This window comes from Talpa occidentalis, unplaced genomic scaffold (assembly GCF_014898055.3).
Source record: "Talpa occidentalis isolate TD23 unplaced genomic scaffold, MPIMG_talOcc4v2.1 talOcc4.11, whole genome shotgun sequence".
Taxonomy (NCBI): Eukaryota; Metazoa; Chordata; class Mammalia; order Eulipotyphla; family Talpidae; genus Talpa; species Talpa occidentalis.
In genome coordinates this window covers 59,064,943-59,082,119 of record NW_023601104.1, presented here as the reverse complement: position 1 = coordinate 59,082,119, position 17,177 = coordinate 59,064,943, and the positions used below count along the sequence as shown (strand labels likewise).

At 36.3% G+C, this 17,177-nt stretch overlaps 1 protein-coding gene across 1 annotated transcript in view; it reads left to right on the top strand.

Annotated features, from left to right (window-relative positions):
* Nucleotides 1–17,177, top strand: part of MDGA2 (MAM domain containing glycosylphosphatidylinositol anchor 2) — a 729,529-nt gene that overhangs the window by 112,152 nt on the left and 600,200 nt on the right.

Below are 17,177 nucleotides of genomic sequence, written 5' to 3'. Positions count from 1 at the left end.
GTTGTTGTTCTTTCCAGTATGTTTTGCAGATGTGGTCCTTCTCCATGAGTGTCATCCACAGAAAGCTTGGAAGGCTAAGTTGTAGTACTGGAATTTCAACTCAAACCTGCCTGAATCAAAGCTGTATTATTTTGCCTCATCATGGCTGACTTTTAGTTTTGTTTTTAAACTAACTTTGCTCTTGCTTTCAGCTCTTTTTAATTTTTGTGGCTGGTGGAAAGTGCTAGAATAGCAAATCAACTAAAAAGAAGGAACCCAAAGCAGATAAAATATAATATAGTGCTAGACATTCCAAAAGATTTCAAGATGAAAGTGTTAGAATGCTTGCTTGTGCAACAGATTTATAGTCTTTAATATATTTTGCTGCAAGAAAGGGACAGATGGAGACTTTCAGAAAGTCTAAAGAAAGGATACATCACTTTCAGGGAGGGAATGACTGGTAGAAACACCGTGATAGATATTCATCTATCTTGTGATAAAGAGGGAAATGCAGATGGACATTTGGCAAAGGCAGTAGAACAACAAAAATGGAGGTACAAAGCTGGAAATTCCACTAACTTTTGTGGAATTCACTGATCTTTTTGAATATTGGATATGCAAAAGAACATAAAAATGAGTTTCCATAGGCATCAGAATGATATTTATAAATTACTGTGAACATTTTAAGTGGAACATTTTCATTGATCAGAATAAACATCTCAACCTAGTGTAGTTATGTGTGTTTATGTGTGAGTTTGTCCTTGTCTTCCTTTGGAAGTAACAATAACTTGTTTTGTCCAAATTCATCTAGTTTTTGCCATTTTCACCCCTATTGAAGACTGATTGGATTTAGCAAAGAAATCAAAAACTTCTGGATTCTTAGTTGAATTCAAATGTTAAGATTCAGCTTCTATTGGAAACTTTTTGCATTTAATGTTCTTTGGGCTCTTTCCAAATGCATTGTTTTGATATAAATTTGTGCTAATCTACTCATTTGCATACAAAGAACATGAAATTACCCACAACTCCCCAATTACATTGTTCTTCAAGCTATCTCTATCTCCATTTTTGTCTATGTATAATATTCACATAATATGTTGTATACAAATATAAAAATAATATGCATCTGACCTAAGAAACAAACAAACTACCAGTTTCTTTGCACCTAGCAACCCACTGACATTTATATGTTTACAGGTCACCCATAAAGAAATGGTGTAGGAGAGAGTCAACAAAGAAACTAAATATGCTTATGGTCTTGAGTTTTATGAGGTCTCAGTTGTAGTGATATGGTTGATTCAGTGCAGAAATAAATTTTAAGCCTCTAGTAATTATTGTTAGCAGTGTAGGTGAGGAGAAAGTTCCTTTCTAAGTTCTTTTGGCTGGTATAATAATTAAATGAACATAAGATATTAGCATCAGGGGAAAAAGTTAATTTTATATGGGGCAGGGTCTCAGAAATACAGGATTCCAAGAAGTGACTGAACTTCTTGTTGTTCTTATACTTCTTAGACAAAGAAGAATCAACAGGAAAAAAGATTTGGTAATTTTTTCAGTGAAAATAAAAATGTAATAATGATTTTCACTCTTATTGAAGACTGATTAGATTTTAGTAAAGAAATCAAAACCTAAGAAGATAAAATAAATAAATATTTACATAGCCTTCTTGGCCTTAAATTCCCTCTTAATGGGATTAAAGATGCTTTTCCTTCTAGGGGAAAGTTCTTTTAAACATGGGGAGTTTATCTCCTACTTTCAAGACCAAAGGAGAATTAGAGAATTGTACTTGAACAGCTGTTTCTCAACTAACTTTAATTCAAAATAAACCATATGGCAAAGTGGCATATTTTGGGGCAACTGTCCAAAACCATAAAGGGCATGCAAGTTTACCATTTCCTCACTTACAATAGACTAATAAAATTTAATCTTAGACATACATTATTACTCACATAGTTTTCCAAATCATATCTACTCTTCACTGTATATAAGAATGTTAAATCATCTGGATGAGGCACATGGGTTGAACTCCCTCAAGTCTGTCATTTTAACAATGTGCTTATTTCCACATTGATGTCCTAAAGTCAGGGCTATCCAAGAGTTTTTACTTTATATTTGTATTATACAAGAGGGTAGTTGCTAACTATCTTTGACTTTTTTTTTAAAGATTTATTTATTTATGCATACAAGAGCTGGGGTACAGGCCAGAGATGAGGGGGTGAGAGGATTCACCACAGACAGAGTGGGGAACAGAACAGGCAGATTGACTGAAGTACACTGCTGAGGGGAGCAGTGGGCAAGACAGGACAGGTATGCTGCGCACTATGGGTTGCTCCCTGGCTGGCCGGGGTTCGAACTCGTGCTGCGGAGGCTGCGGATTGCTTCATAATGTGGTGCTTAACCCTTGTACCACCAGGGAGGCCCCACTATGTTTGACTTCTGAGCACCGGAAACAAGGCTAAGATAACTGAGGAAGTGACTTTTAAAATTTAGTCACATATAATTAGTGTCTAACTACTTAATGAACAGAGCAGCTTTAAATGATAGGGAAGTAATATTTATATTTTTAACAGATATGTCTTTTGACAGATATGTCCTATCCTATTCCAGATAGGATCTCATACAAACATGGAAACAAAGTTAGCAGTTCATCCTCTTAAAATTTATTATTTATGCAATGGTAACTTAGGTACAAATTTTAGAAAGCAGTGAAGTTTCAATTAGCCCATTTGTGTGACAACATCCAATGTAACAGAAGTCACTGCTTGGCCCATTATGTTGTGCTTAAAGCAGACCCAGCAGATATGTCAAATAAAAGGTTTTGAGCTAAAGAAGTACTTGTCTCAAAATTGCACTGGCATTTGAGGAAAGATGAAGCAAGACTTTATCAACATTATAAAATTTAGATTTCTTTGTCATACTAGCCCAATATTCAGAACAATAATAAACACTGCCATTTCACAAATTATATGAGTAGCATACGTAGACACTATTACAAAAAATCCCCTACCTGGCTAATTCAGCATTTACAGCCAGGGATAAAGTAACATGGGAATTTTAATAGTAAATCTTGAGGAACAAACAAAACACAGGCATTCACTTTGGTTCCTTTGTCAAATTTCCTAGTGTTGTCCCAACATATTTTACTGTCTGCTCCAAAAGTCAGACTCAAATGTATTTTAGTTATAACATTTAAAGTCACGGTACTTATGCTGAGGTTGCAGTGGTCCAGATGACTCCTTCTTACTTCCTCTCACTGCTCCCAGGAGAGGTGGACTAACTTTTTTGCTTGGTGAGATTGGAAGGAGGCAACAGGGGAAGTACTCTTTTATGTTTGTGGCCAGCTCTACCTAGGATACTGCCAAAGAACCCTGCTAAAAGGGCTAAGAATCAGATTTTTCCAGTGCTATCACTGGAGATTGCTTGTCCATTTAGCTCAGGGGTAAATAACAGGAAACTCATTTGCTCACAGATACCAGCCACATGTTATAACTTCAGTTTTATCAATGGTAAAAGTGAGTTTGTATCTTGAATTTCCCAGTTCTTCAGAACTCAGGTTGGGCTGAGGGATGATTTTTTTAGACTTCTCTTTGAAATGTAATGATTTCACCTGCATTAGGAGGACTGGGGTTGAGGGTTTGATTGTTTATTAGAGTTACTGCAATGGATTTTTAATTTTTTTTGGTTTAAAGATTTATTTATTTTTGCATACAAGAGCTGTGGTGTAGGCCTGAGGTACAGGGGCAGGGGTGAGAGGATTCACCAGAGACAGAACGGGGAGCAAAACAGGCAGATGTACTGAAATGCACTGCTGAGGGGAGCAGCAGGTGAGGCAGGAGAGTTCTGCTGCACCATGTGGGTTAGTTTCCTAACCAGGGATTGAACTGATGCTGCAGTGGTTAGCTTCGTAGTGCTGAGACTTAATCCCTTGTGCCACCAGAGAGGCCCTACTACAGTAGTTTTATCAAAGTACTTTTGTCCTTGTTCTTCTCTCTTCTTTTCAACTGATTTCATACCACCTCAACCCCTGTAACATATCCCCACTGAGAACTGGAGTTGATGTTGAGCAAAACTGGTACAATTTTGCTGAGTGCATACTTGGACATGCACATTTCATACTCAGATTTCACACCAGTTGCTTCACCTATTGTCCTGTCTGTTGGCTCGGGCTACAGTTGCATGATTCAGGACTGTCGGATGATTTTGTCAGTGTCTCATGCACCCATTGATCTGGCTAACTGGAATTATTCTTAAAATATTCACAAATTTCAAATGCCACATTAATTTTTAATAAAAATATATTATTATGAAGTGATTACAATCTTTTTTTTTTGCAGGACTTGAATACACCATTGAATTAAATGTTATTTTTTATATTTTAAATAATTTCATTTTAGGTTAATTCAGCATCTATTCATTCCTGGGAAGAAGATAAAGTAAGTGTGCTTAACTTTTTGATGGCCTTACATTGCTGAAAGAGAATCTAAAAAATAATATAAATTCTAAATATTAATAGATGATGTGATCTTTTTAAAATACAAAGTTCTCTTTTAGAGAATACTGCTTTGGCACCATTTTTAGAAGGACACAGAAGAGTTACAAAAATTGCTAGCTTTATTATTTAACTTTTTCTTCTCATTCTACTAATTAAAACTATGAGTGAGTAGAGATTTATTTTGTCCAAGTAGTACTGTACATCCTTCATCTCCTGGAGGGGTGCTGATTCAGAGAGCGTGGCGTAGCTATTTCTGAGGATCACTTAGTGGTGAACCGTTCTAGTTAATATGAAATCTGAAAGGAATGTTTATTAATTAATTGCAATTAGATAATTGCAATTATTTAATTGCAATTACTCCATTGGATAGCACTGCATGAACATAAATAACATGAATTCATATAAGAAGGCTGGTGTTGGTTTTGACTGGGCTTTCTGCTGTATAAAACTGAGTTGAAGTATTGGAGGGAAAATTGCTTTAAAAAAAGTGAATAGCATATTTATGGAAATATTAGACCACAGATTTTTTTTTTTTTAAAGATTTATTTATTTATTTATTTATTTATTTATACAAGCACTGGGTACAGTCAGAAGTGCAGGACGGTGAGAGAATTCACCAGAGCCAGAGTGGGGAGCAGAACAGGCAGAGTGATGAAATACACTGCTGAGGGGAGCAGTGGGCACGACAGGAGAGGTCTGTCACGCCATGTGGGACCTTCACCGGCAGCCGGGGATCGAACCGGCACTGCAGAGGCCGCAGATAGCTTCGCAGCCCAGCGCCACCAGGGGAGGCCCTAGACCACAGATTTTTATAAGAAAATTTTTATGGGTCAATGTTTATCAATACTTCTAAATGTATATAAATTTCCTAGAGAGTGGCACAAATTTTGCTCTCAATTTCTCCAATAAATTATCACTCCTTATGTAACAGAACTCCAAAATAGCAAAGATGTAAATATATTCATATCTGATGGAAGAAATTAAAAATATTTCACATTAAAGTGCAAATAAAATGTCTTAAGTGCATGAACACTTATTTTTGGTGTGATGTGGGTAGTTAACCATATGAGATTGAGATTTTTTATTAGTAAATAAAATTATGTTGTCATCTTGTGTGATGAATGTTGACATGACAGATGTATAATATTCACAAAGGAAATCAACAAATATATATATATAAATGTGTGTGCTTGTATAAGCTCACATCCTAGAATGTTTATTATTTTTCACTTGCAACTTGAAATGAATCCCTGTTCATGCTAAATAATATTATAGCAAGTTCAGGATTTGTTTTCTGATGTGTGCGTGCACGAGTGCACATGTATGCACAAATTCACATGTCCAAACCACCAAGCACACATATATAATAAGTAAAATATGTATTCAGAATCTCTTCCTCATGACATACATCTCCATTTCTGGTGAATGCCTGAAATTCCACTAGGCAGCTTGTGTTCTCTAGTTTAAGACTTGCTAATCGGTTAACAAGCAAAAAAATTGCTTAGGGTAGGGTGTGCTTTAGGCAGTTTGCCATCTAATGGAAAACAGGGCCTTTGGAGTCAAACAGATCTGGGAATGACTCTTGCCAGTTGTTGGCTTAGTAACCATAGGCAAGTCATTTATGCTCTAAGGTCCTCATTTTTCTCTTCAGTAAATTAAGGTAACAGTAGTTACTTCAGAATTGGTGTGAAAAAGAAATGAGAAAACTATAGCAATTATCACAGTAGCTGGCATATGGAAGGTGTTTAAAACTCAATGTGAACGGCTGTCTGAGATTCTTCCCTGACTTCAGTTTTTAAATCTAGGTAATAAGGAAAAGAATACATGGTCTCAGTACAGTAGATCTAAGGATTGTATGAATGGAGGTGAGGGGGTGAGGGGGAAGGGGGTTGTTGGTGGGGGAGGGATCCAGAAAGGGGAAATAGGAAAAAGTGCAAATTTGGTTCACTTTCAAGTACGGTCAGAATCAGATTTCAGGAACTCATTTGCCTAACAAATCATGAACCTCATTTTTTACTAGATGTGAATTTTACTTTGTAATTTTTTACTTGTGGAAATCGAATATACATAAAATATATTTTACTTTCTATTTGTAATGTTTCCTGAGCTGGAAATGTTATTTCAGCACTTTCTTTATAAAAAAAAAAAAATACAGAGAATACTTAAAGATCACAGTGGCAAATTACTTGGAGAAGATTTAACACTTTTCAAATAGAATACCCAAATAGTTTTTGCATAGCAGTAGTAAAACATTAAATTAAGAATGCAGTTTAAGAAGCTTAAAGACAATGATGCTAATAAAATTTAAAATTCACATGCTAGAGTAATAACGTGGGGCATGCATGTAGACTTTTTTGTTTTTGTTATTAAAGCATGCATTTGATAAATATTTCCATTTTAATGTATTAAACTGAGGTTACATAAATATGTATGATTTGACATAACAAGTGTTATATGTGTGTGTATATATATATAAAATATCTTTCCATAAAAAATGTGTATCCTAAATTACTACATAAATTCTATGCAGTAGTACTTTATCCTACACCTGAAACCACAGTCTGTACCAGACACTTGCAATTAAGAAATCACAGACCAGTACTAAACATATAGTTAAAATATAAAATGGAAAGTGTTAGAATAGATTAGGGAAATCACATTGCTTGTATTTGGAAACTTGGGACATATTTTCAAAGAAGATAGCCAGAGTTCCTTCCTTCTAAATGGTACACTTAACATCCTCAAATTATTTTTTATACTGATGATTTTGTGAAATCTGTCATGCTAAACACATCCTTCTCCTCTTTAGAGTAATAGACTATAGTGTTTCTTACTGAGAAGGCACTGCTTCACAAGTCTTAGTGCCTCGAGATAGCTGAGAGTCAATCATTTTTTCTGTGATGTGTTGGGCTATAGGCCAATAATATGCTTGAACATTTGTGCTCATCCCTAGTATCTCATGATTTCTTGTGTCTTAACAGTGCTTGGTTTATTTGGCATTTGGCTTCATAGATTTGGAGATCTCAAAATTAGCATCAGAACTGAAGGCCTGAATTTTCTGCATCATGCAAGATGACACACCTTCTTGAGTTCTTTTCCATCTTGGTTAAATGGCAAATTCATTCTTCAAGTTGCTCACGGCAGCAACCTTAATTCCCCTTTCCTTTAACTGATTTCCAATCTATCAAACTGGGTTCTACTTTCACGTCTATCTAGAATCCAGCCACCCCCCCTGCTACTGGCCTCATCCAAGTCCTATCAGCTGTCAGCTGAATCATGCACTGTCCCTTAACAAGTCTCCTGTTTCTGCCCTTGTGTTCCACAGCTCATTTTCCATATAGCTAGCTGCCAGCGTGATGCTCTTTTAAACGCCGTGTTTGGCATCTTTCTGTTGCTTATAACTTTCTCTGACTTCCCATGTCAGGCAAAAAGCCAAAAATCTTAGTAACATACCAGGTTGTACCTCAATAGGCCCCTGTTTCCTCTCAGAACTTAACTTCCACAACCCCCATCCCCTCTGCTTTAGCCATATAGGCCTTTCCACACACAGCCTTCATAATTCTACTTTCATTCACCTACTTTCTGGCCTTTGTTTTTGCTATTCCTTTGGTTTAGAATATTCATAGCTTACTCATTGTTTACTTAGTCATCTTTTCAAGTCTGCATGTCAAGTCCTCTGTTCTCACTAATGTATCATCCCTTATATCTCATACCTTGTTTATTTATTAACATCAGATATATTATGTATGGGCCTATTTATTTGTTTCTCTTTCCATCTCCTGCTTGCTTATCTCATCTCCACATGAACAGATATTTTTGTATATTTTGCTCACTGTCTACAATGATTTTTCTCTGGAGCATTAAATGCTCTCATTTAATTTTTTTTTTTTTTTTGCAAAAATGTACGATTGGGTGAGATCTAAACAAAGGTTGGCATATAGCTCATACTGCTGTGGTTTGAGGATTTTGTCAAATGATTAATTTCTTACAGTTCTGTTCAGAAGAAGTTGAAGAGTTTTTCATAAAAGTACTATAGCTTGACTTACCAGCAACTATTAGCACCAGCCCGTTATTCCTGAGTCAGTGTCCTTTAGCAGTGATATATCCTCTGCTCTTTCAGTGATCCATCCCCACACAGTGACTAGATTTTACTAAATGTAACTTAAAATATTTATTTTGTTAGGCTTACATTGCATCCCTTAAACCATTAGCAGAATGAGTAGTCATGGGATTGTAAAAGAAATCATGGTGATGTTGACAAGTATTTTAGATTTTGTATTCCTTGCTAGGGAGAAAAAAAAAGTCAACACAATAAGTATATTAGAAAGACGCATGGCCGTGTTGCAATTCAAAATCTTTCTTCAGCATTTCATCTTATCACATTATAAGTAGTTTCCCTATAGGGCTAGATTAGGCCATTTCCTACATACAAAAGACCATTAACCTGTTTTAAGTAATTGAATAATTATCGACTGCTTATTTGAACGTACTGAATTAAGTTTGTTTATTAACCAATTTTCTGAAATACAAATCTTGTTTTCCCTCTGGCCTACATGATGAAGTCAGAATCGCTTAGCCTGAAAGCAAGGCCCTCCTCTGTGTCCATGGGTCCTGATTACCTCATCAGCCTGCCACTTGCAAGAACCTTCAACCCCACGTGTCCTTTCTCTTTCGCTCTTTGACTTATTTGTTACCTACCAGAACTACCACCACTGACCTTTGCTGCTCTGCCATAGGATGATTTGAATCATTTCTTGGTATAATATGTCTGTCTTAAAATTAAAGGCACAGAGATGATGTTTTTATTTTCTGTTGCTATATAGCAACTAGAATAAACTTCATGCTTTTTCCTCTTAGCTCTTGTGAAACTTGAGAAATGCAAAAAATAAGCAGTGAACGAGGTTCATATCTCATTAGTTGTAGTGTTTCCTTATTCTGTAAATGACACTAAAATATGTACCTGTTTTCATAAAGATGAAACTAAAATACCTATCTATGTGCTTTATTTTTCTTCCCAGTTTGATCTCTATTATAGGTGAGTAAAGAAACTACAAATTCAGAATTAACGTATCTAGAGACATTAAACAATGTTAAGCTTAATGTTAAAATGTTAAGCAATTTGCTATCTACTGAAAAAGAAAAATATTGGATGGTTTCACTTATAAAAGGAATATAGGGGAACCATATAAGACATCAGTGTAAAAAAATACTAACAGTACAAAACACAACAAAGCAAGAACAGACAATTACAAATCAGAGACATCCTGCAGGGGAGGAGGAGGGAGAGGGATCAGAGGGAGGGAGGGAGGAGCACAGGGTACAGTGGTGATGGTGCATGGGTGCCTTGGGGAAGGAAACTCTATGGGATTCAACCTGAGGGGGGTGGGGGGAAGGAAATATTGTTTAAAAAATAATAAATAAAAAATGAAATAGACATTATAATAGAGAAGTTTATGTTTATTTTCTTCAAAATATATTTCTTACAGGAAATCTTAACGTTAAAAATAATTTGTTTTGATAGTCATCATTTAAATAATCCTCTGCAGATAAGAACCTAAAGAATTTTGAAATTAAATTGTTCTACATTTTCTGTAGAAATTAAGACAACAGGTTACACCAGTACATATGTTTTTCTTTATTCAAGTGTCTTAGTGTTATAATTTTTCTAAACGCATGACATTCTTCCTTATTGTTCATGAAACTGCTAATGAAACTCTGAAGTTTGAACAGAGGGAAAACTGAAAAATTATTCTAAAAAATCCTTTAGGGTTCATGGAGGGGGGCATTTCAGTTTTGCACAAGATGCATGCTTTCTGAGTCACACAGCTCTTTTGTCCTACAAGCCATTTCTTCCCAGTGGGAAACAAATCATATCATACATCTTTGTAAGTATACTGTGTGCTGGAAGGAGGGAGGTGCACTTTTGAAGTCATGTAGGTGGATCTGCTGACACAAGGCAAACAGTACCATTAGTATTTGGTCTCAGATGTAAGGTTTGAGATGGAGGCCACAACTCTGCTACTATACACAGTTCGGTCTCAATTGCCTTTACTAATGGAGAGGGTGCTGTCTCATGCCCTTTTGAATTAAATTATGTTTCTTTCAGTAGATACCATTTAAAAATAATTTTGTGGTCACATCCAAATATAGCTTTCTTTTCTGAGTCTGGTTTTGATAGAAAAGATAAGTGATTCCATATTGTGTTATGTGCCAGGGAGAAACTATGTGGGGTTAAATATTTTTGCCTGGCTAGTTAGTCGGCCCTGTACTTCCTATCTAGTCCATTTGTCCCATCATTTAAGAAATCCACGTATTCTCAGTTCTAAGGACAGTAGTGAACCTAAACTGTATAATTTAATTGAGGAAAATAAAGAAATAAAATTTCAGTTAGTGAATTTGTGCTATTAAAATTTATACCAGGTTAGTCTGTAAACTTTGTGGGGCAGGGGCATTATGCAGTGATTACAGATGATCTCTCTGAGATGGTGACTTGGGGGAAGAGACTTGGATGGTGGCTAGGAGGAAGCTGTGTGAGGGCGGGCCTGAGCATGCTTGAGAAATACTAAAGATTATAAAAGAAGGTGGAGTTTGAAGGAGATGAGATGAGATGGACAAGGGAAATAGATTACTTAGCACATTACATTATGAAATATATCATTAAATAGCAAGAGAGATTGTGGGAACTTACTGTAAAGTCTATTTGTCTTTTTGTGAGGGGTGTTTAATTTTCAATTTGTGAGAAGCAGTTTCAACTTCCCTTAGAACTCATATTAAAGTTATCTTTAGGAAGTTTTGTATTAATTTTTTTCATTGTAAAGCTTATCTGTAGAACTAGGGGAACAGTAGATAGTACCTTAATTTTGTTCCCTTGAATATTTGTGAAGCTGATTTATATGATTTTCCCCATTCTTGTAAATGATATTCTATATCTAATGGCTTATGGAAAAATATGAAGTTTACAGCAGTTTCTAATTTCCTCTCTGCTCATATATCCTGTGAGTCTTTATGCCTTCCTATAGTTACAATTTCCTCTATTTTAGTGCAAAAAATCCTTACCTGTAATGAAAAGTGTATGTGTGTGTACATGCACACACACACATATTGGCACTTATCTATTTTGTTTATCTGTAAGTTGAAAAGTAATCATTATATTGCATGGAAATGAAATGAATAGATTTTTTTAATTAATAAATTTTATTTTTATATTCCCCATATAATTGCAATCCCCCCATTCTGACCCCAATCCCTCCCCTCCCGCCCCCCACCCCCCAAAAGGTGTCTCTGGTTCATAGTTTTTGTTGATTTTGATTTTCACTTTCTTATAGTTATTCATTTTCCTGGTGATATGATAATATACATAGAGAACCCCAAAAACTCCACAGAAAAACTAATTCAACTCATCAATCAGTTCAGTAAAGTGGCAGGATACAAAATCAACACGCAAAAGTCAGTAGCCTTCCTATATACAAACAATAAATCTGAAGAAGAAGAAATCAAAAAAACCATCCCTTTTCTTATTGAAACAAAAAAAATCAAATATTTGGGAATAAATCTAACAAAAGAGGTAAAGGACCTATACAAAGAAAACTATAAAACACTGTTAAAAGAAATAGAAGAAGACACAAAGAAATGGAAAGACATCCCCTGCTCATGGATTGGGAGAATAAACATTATTAAAATGGCCATCCTACCAAAAGCAATATACAGATTCAATGCTATTCCAATCAAAATTTCAATGTCATTCTTCAAAGAAATAGAACAATTATTGATGAAATTCATATGGAATCACAAAAAACCCCGAATAGCCAAAGCTCTCCTGAAAAAAAAAAGAAGGGAATGGAGGCATCACACTCCCAGACTTCAAACTCTACTACAAAGCCACAATAATCAAAACTGCATGGTATTGGAACAAGAACAGACATACAGACCAATGGAATCGAATAGAAAATCCAGAAATAAACCCACAGATTTATGGTCAACTAATCTTTGACAAAGGAGCAAAGACTATGCATTGGAGCAAAGAAAGTTTGTTCAATAAATGGTGCTGGGAAAACTGGGTCGCTACATGCAAAAGAATGAAGCTTGACCACTACCTCACACCATATACAAAAATCAACTCAAAATGGATTAAAGAACTAGACATAAGACCTGAAACCATAAAATACATAGAAGGAAATATAGGCGAAACACTACGTGATTTGCATATCAAAGACATCTTTACAGACACATCACTCAAAGCAGTGATAGTGAAGGCAAAGATCAACAGCTGGGACTACATCAAATTAAAGAGCTTCTGCACAGCAAAAGAGACAATAACAAAAACAAAGAGAAACCCCACCGACTGGGAGAACATTTTTGCACCCAACACTAATGATAAAGGACTGATCACAAAAATCTGCAAAGAGCTGATGAGACTCAACAACAACAAAGAAAATAATCCAGTCAAAAAATGGACAGAGGAACTAAAAAGAAACTTCTCTGAAGAGGAAATGCGAATGGCCAACAGGCATATGAAAAAATGTTCAACATCACTTGCAATCAGGGAAATGCAAATCAAAACTACCATGAGATACCATCTTACACCAGTGAGAATGGCACATATTAAAAAAAACTAGCAACAACAAATGTTGGCGAGGTTGTGGAGAAAAAGGAACTCTTCTGCACTGTTGGTGGGAGTGCAAACTGGTCCAACCACTATGGAGAGCTGTGTGGAGATTTCTGGACCTACTAAACATAGAGCTTCCACAGGATCCAGCAATTCCACTCCTAGGTATTTACCCAAAGAACACAGAAACATCAATTCCAAAGAACACCTGCACCCCTATGTTTATAGCAGCACTGTTTACAATAGCTAAGCTTTGGAAACAGCCCAAATGCCCAAAAATAGATGACTGGATCAAGAAGATGTGGTACATATATACCATGGAATATTACTCAGCATTCAAAAAAGATAAACACATGCAATTTGCAGCAACATGGATGACGCTGGAAGGGATCATGCTCAGTGAAATAAGCCAAAAAGAAAAAGAAAAATACCGGATGGTCTCACTCATAGCAGAAATTAATAGATTTATGATAAAATATCAGATTCATTAAAAATTGATCTATCAAATACAAAGAAATGAACCCAAAGAAATTCTTGTGACTAAACAAATGTCAGTAGTATTGATGGCATAGTTTTTTTTTTAAGAGATTTATTTATTTACGCATACAAGAGCTGGGGTGTAGGCCAGAGGTGTGTTTGTGGGGAGAGGTGAGTAGATTGACCAGAGAGAGTGGGGAGCAGAACAGGCAGATCTACTGAAATACACTGCTGAGGGGAGCAATGGGTGAGACAGGAGAGGTCTGCTGGACCATGTGGGATAGCTCCCTGGCTGGCCTGGGATAGAACTCATGCTGCAGTAGCTGGCAATAGCTTGATAGGGCTGTCTTTAACCACTGCACCACCACGGAGGCCCAATGGCTTAGATATTTTAAATCACAGAGAAAATTAAAAGACAGGAAGAGTAAAAGAAAATGAGTCTGTAACCATAGTGCATCAGTTTTGTATTCCTCAGTAACATACTCCTCCTCCACCCTCTTCAACCCCCAATTTAGTTCCTTAAGAAAAGAACTTTGATAGTGATTTTGTAGGTGGTATTGTGGTCCTTCTACTGTTTTTTCCTGCACTCTGTTCTTCAGCCCATGGGTCAGGTGGGACAGCTGCTTCTCTCTCCTAGTGTTCTTTCAGCTTCAACAAAACCACAAAGAATGTCTAAGCATGATGGCCTCAGAATTTTAAGAGGTTGAGAATAAGACCTGCTTGGAAATTCCTAGATATCATTTCCATGAAAATCAAAAGCCCTGCTCAAATTCAAGGGTAGGGAAATCGACTCTCCTTCATGATGGAAGGAACTGCAAAGAATGTGTGGCCATTTTTAAACTCAGAACTATCAAGTTTAAAGAAGACAAAAGAGCAGGGATTGAGTGGTTGAGAATAGGGGGAAAAGAAGTATAAAGGAGGTTGGAAGGAAATGAGAACAGTGGAATTTAAAACACCAAACAGGACCTTTCTGCGGGCGCAAGGGGTTAAGGGGCAACCTATGAAGCTATCCGCAGCCTCTGTAGCATGAGTTCTATCCCTGGCCAGGGAGCAACCCACATGGCACAGCAGACCTCTTCTCCTGTCTCGCCTGCTGCTCCCCTCAGCAGTGTATTTCAGTCAGTCTGCCTGTTCTGTTCCCTACTCTGTCTGTGGTGAATCCTCTCACTCCCACAACTCTGGCCCATACCCCAGTTCTTGTATGCATAAATAAATAAATCTTAAAAAAGCAAAAAAAAATGAAAAAAACCCACCAAAACAAAGGCTACAAGTATTTTATTTTATCCTGTTTGACTCAGGAACTGTCAATCTATTATATGTATACTCAGCAAAGTCTTTTAGTGGTTTGGAAACAATGGAGATGCAAGAAAAAAAAGTAAAGATTTGAGAAAGGGAGAAGAAGAGCTAGAAGGGAGTTTGTGTGTGTGTGTGTGTAGAAGAGGGAGGGAGAAGAGAGAATGAGAGTGAAAGTGAGAGAGAGAGATTGAGAGAGAGAGAGAGAGAGAGAGAGAGAGAGAGAGAGGGAAGTAGGGAAACTGGAAATAAATCCACGTCTAATTTTAGCTCAGTCATTGGACAAAATCAAAGCATTTACTAATCAGCATATTTCAGAATGCAGATCTCTTGTTAGTTCAGAGGAGCAACCTGGCACAGGAGCACTTTCTATGTGACTTCAAATGTTCCCCCTTTTGAAGCAGCTCTTTGAACAGGGATGAGTTGTGTCTGCTGTACATAATTTGAGGTTGTACTCAGATGCTTCGGACTGAATTGATGCAGACTGATGTATTAGTTTAATAAAGCCTTCAAATAAAATCTGATACTTTCACTAAATGACTGGGAAAGAATTGTTAAAACCAAATCAATTAGTAGTAAGACAGAAGAAAAATTAGAATCCCTTTATTTAAATTATTGAATGTGGAATGAATGAAAACATTGCATGTCTCTGTCTCTTGGCAGACAGAAGATGTCCCTGGTTAGAGAACTGTGGTCCTAATTCTTATTAGGGTAGGTTATATATAGGCTCATTAATCTAAACCCTTAAATTGACCGGGTGAACCTGTAAGGATAAGCAGGCTGCAGTGGCTTTGTGTGGGCTGTAATTGAATGGAAGTTCTGTTTAATATGTGACTTATGGCCCACAGTGTTTGCCTTATCACTGATGCCTTTGAGCTCTCAGACTTACTAAGTACCCTCCCTTGGACTCCAGTGATAAATTAAATCAGAAAAAGGTTCCTAACTGTTATGCAGCATTTAACCTAACCATCTGCACTCTGGGGCCACTTCTATCTAGGACAACATATTTCACAATCCCTAAGCCCTGCATAAGGAAATCATGGATATTGGACTTGCTTTTCCCCCCAAACTCTCTTTTATCAGGCTTTTATACTACACACAAAGTGATGGTAGGTTTTCTTGCCATTGGAGGCCTCAAGGAAAAAGTCCAAGAGCTTTTTCTATTAGCAATTTTCTATTGCTATCACCCAAGGGGGCAAAAAAAATTCCTGTTTAAAGTTGTCTTTATTGGAAATAATTTTCTATAGAGACATGATAGGAAAATAATGTATGCAGATTTCAATTTAGTAAGAGAAGCATAGGTGGTATCTTTTCCTGCTTGTTAGAGGAATTGTAACTGTATTTTATAGTGCTTCAGAGCTCTGTAAACACCCTCTAAAAATAAAGTGAAATTATTCTACTATTTTAATGAGTAATTTATCTCATCAGAGTTAATGTTGCTCATTCTTCTTGGCAATGTCTGATCTGAAAGCACTAACTACTGCATTCATTCTGTGCAGGGCCTGTTGGTCTCCACTGTCTTTTTGGATTTTTCATTAATAGGTGCTCACAGGATGTCATTGTGATCGGGCTTCTTAGTAAATTTGTTAGTTGTTTTACATGGTGATTTCATAAAAATATTAAGTTTCTGGTATAAGATAGAAGGAAAATTTGTGTCACTTATTTAAAGGAAATACTTTCTTTTCTGATGCAAAATAGTTACAGGTTTTTGCGTATTGGTTCTCAGAGGAGATGTCTTAGATTCAATATGTAACATGTAGTCTGACATTCCTACTCTCTAAATGGGTGAATTTCCTTTAGAGTCATACCTAAAACTGTACATAGTGACTCCACGAAAATAAACCTAAGCCACAACTTAAAGCTAAGGAAGAGAATGTAATTTTTGTCTTTACATGGATTCAAGAGAACTCTTTGAACTTAAAACAAGTTCAGGTTTTTTTTACAGAATATCTACTAGCATGGGTGTGGACACAGAATTGCTTTCATTCCCAGAGCAATTGGGCTCACATATCCAAGCACTATTCACTGATATAGCTGGATCTTGATCTTTGACCTTGTTTCATATGCCACTGGAGCGAAAAATCCTTTACTCACAGTTTTAAAAAAAAAGAATTTAAGTTTCATGTCAATTGTGTATGTAATTATGACAGAGTAATGTCTTTCTTATTTAAAAGTATTTTTTAATTAAAGCTTTTGATTTCAGTGTTGAATAATGGAAAAGGAAGCAAACAGAGCTAGTAGAAGATAGGTTTATATGTAAGCACACTTTACAGTTTGAGAAGTTTCATGTGTAAGCATCCTTACAGTTTAAGAGAGCCATATATTTCTTAA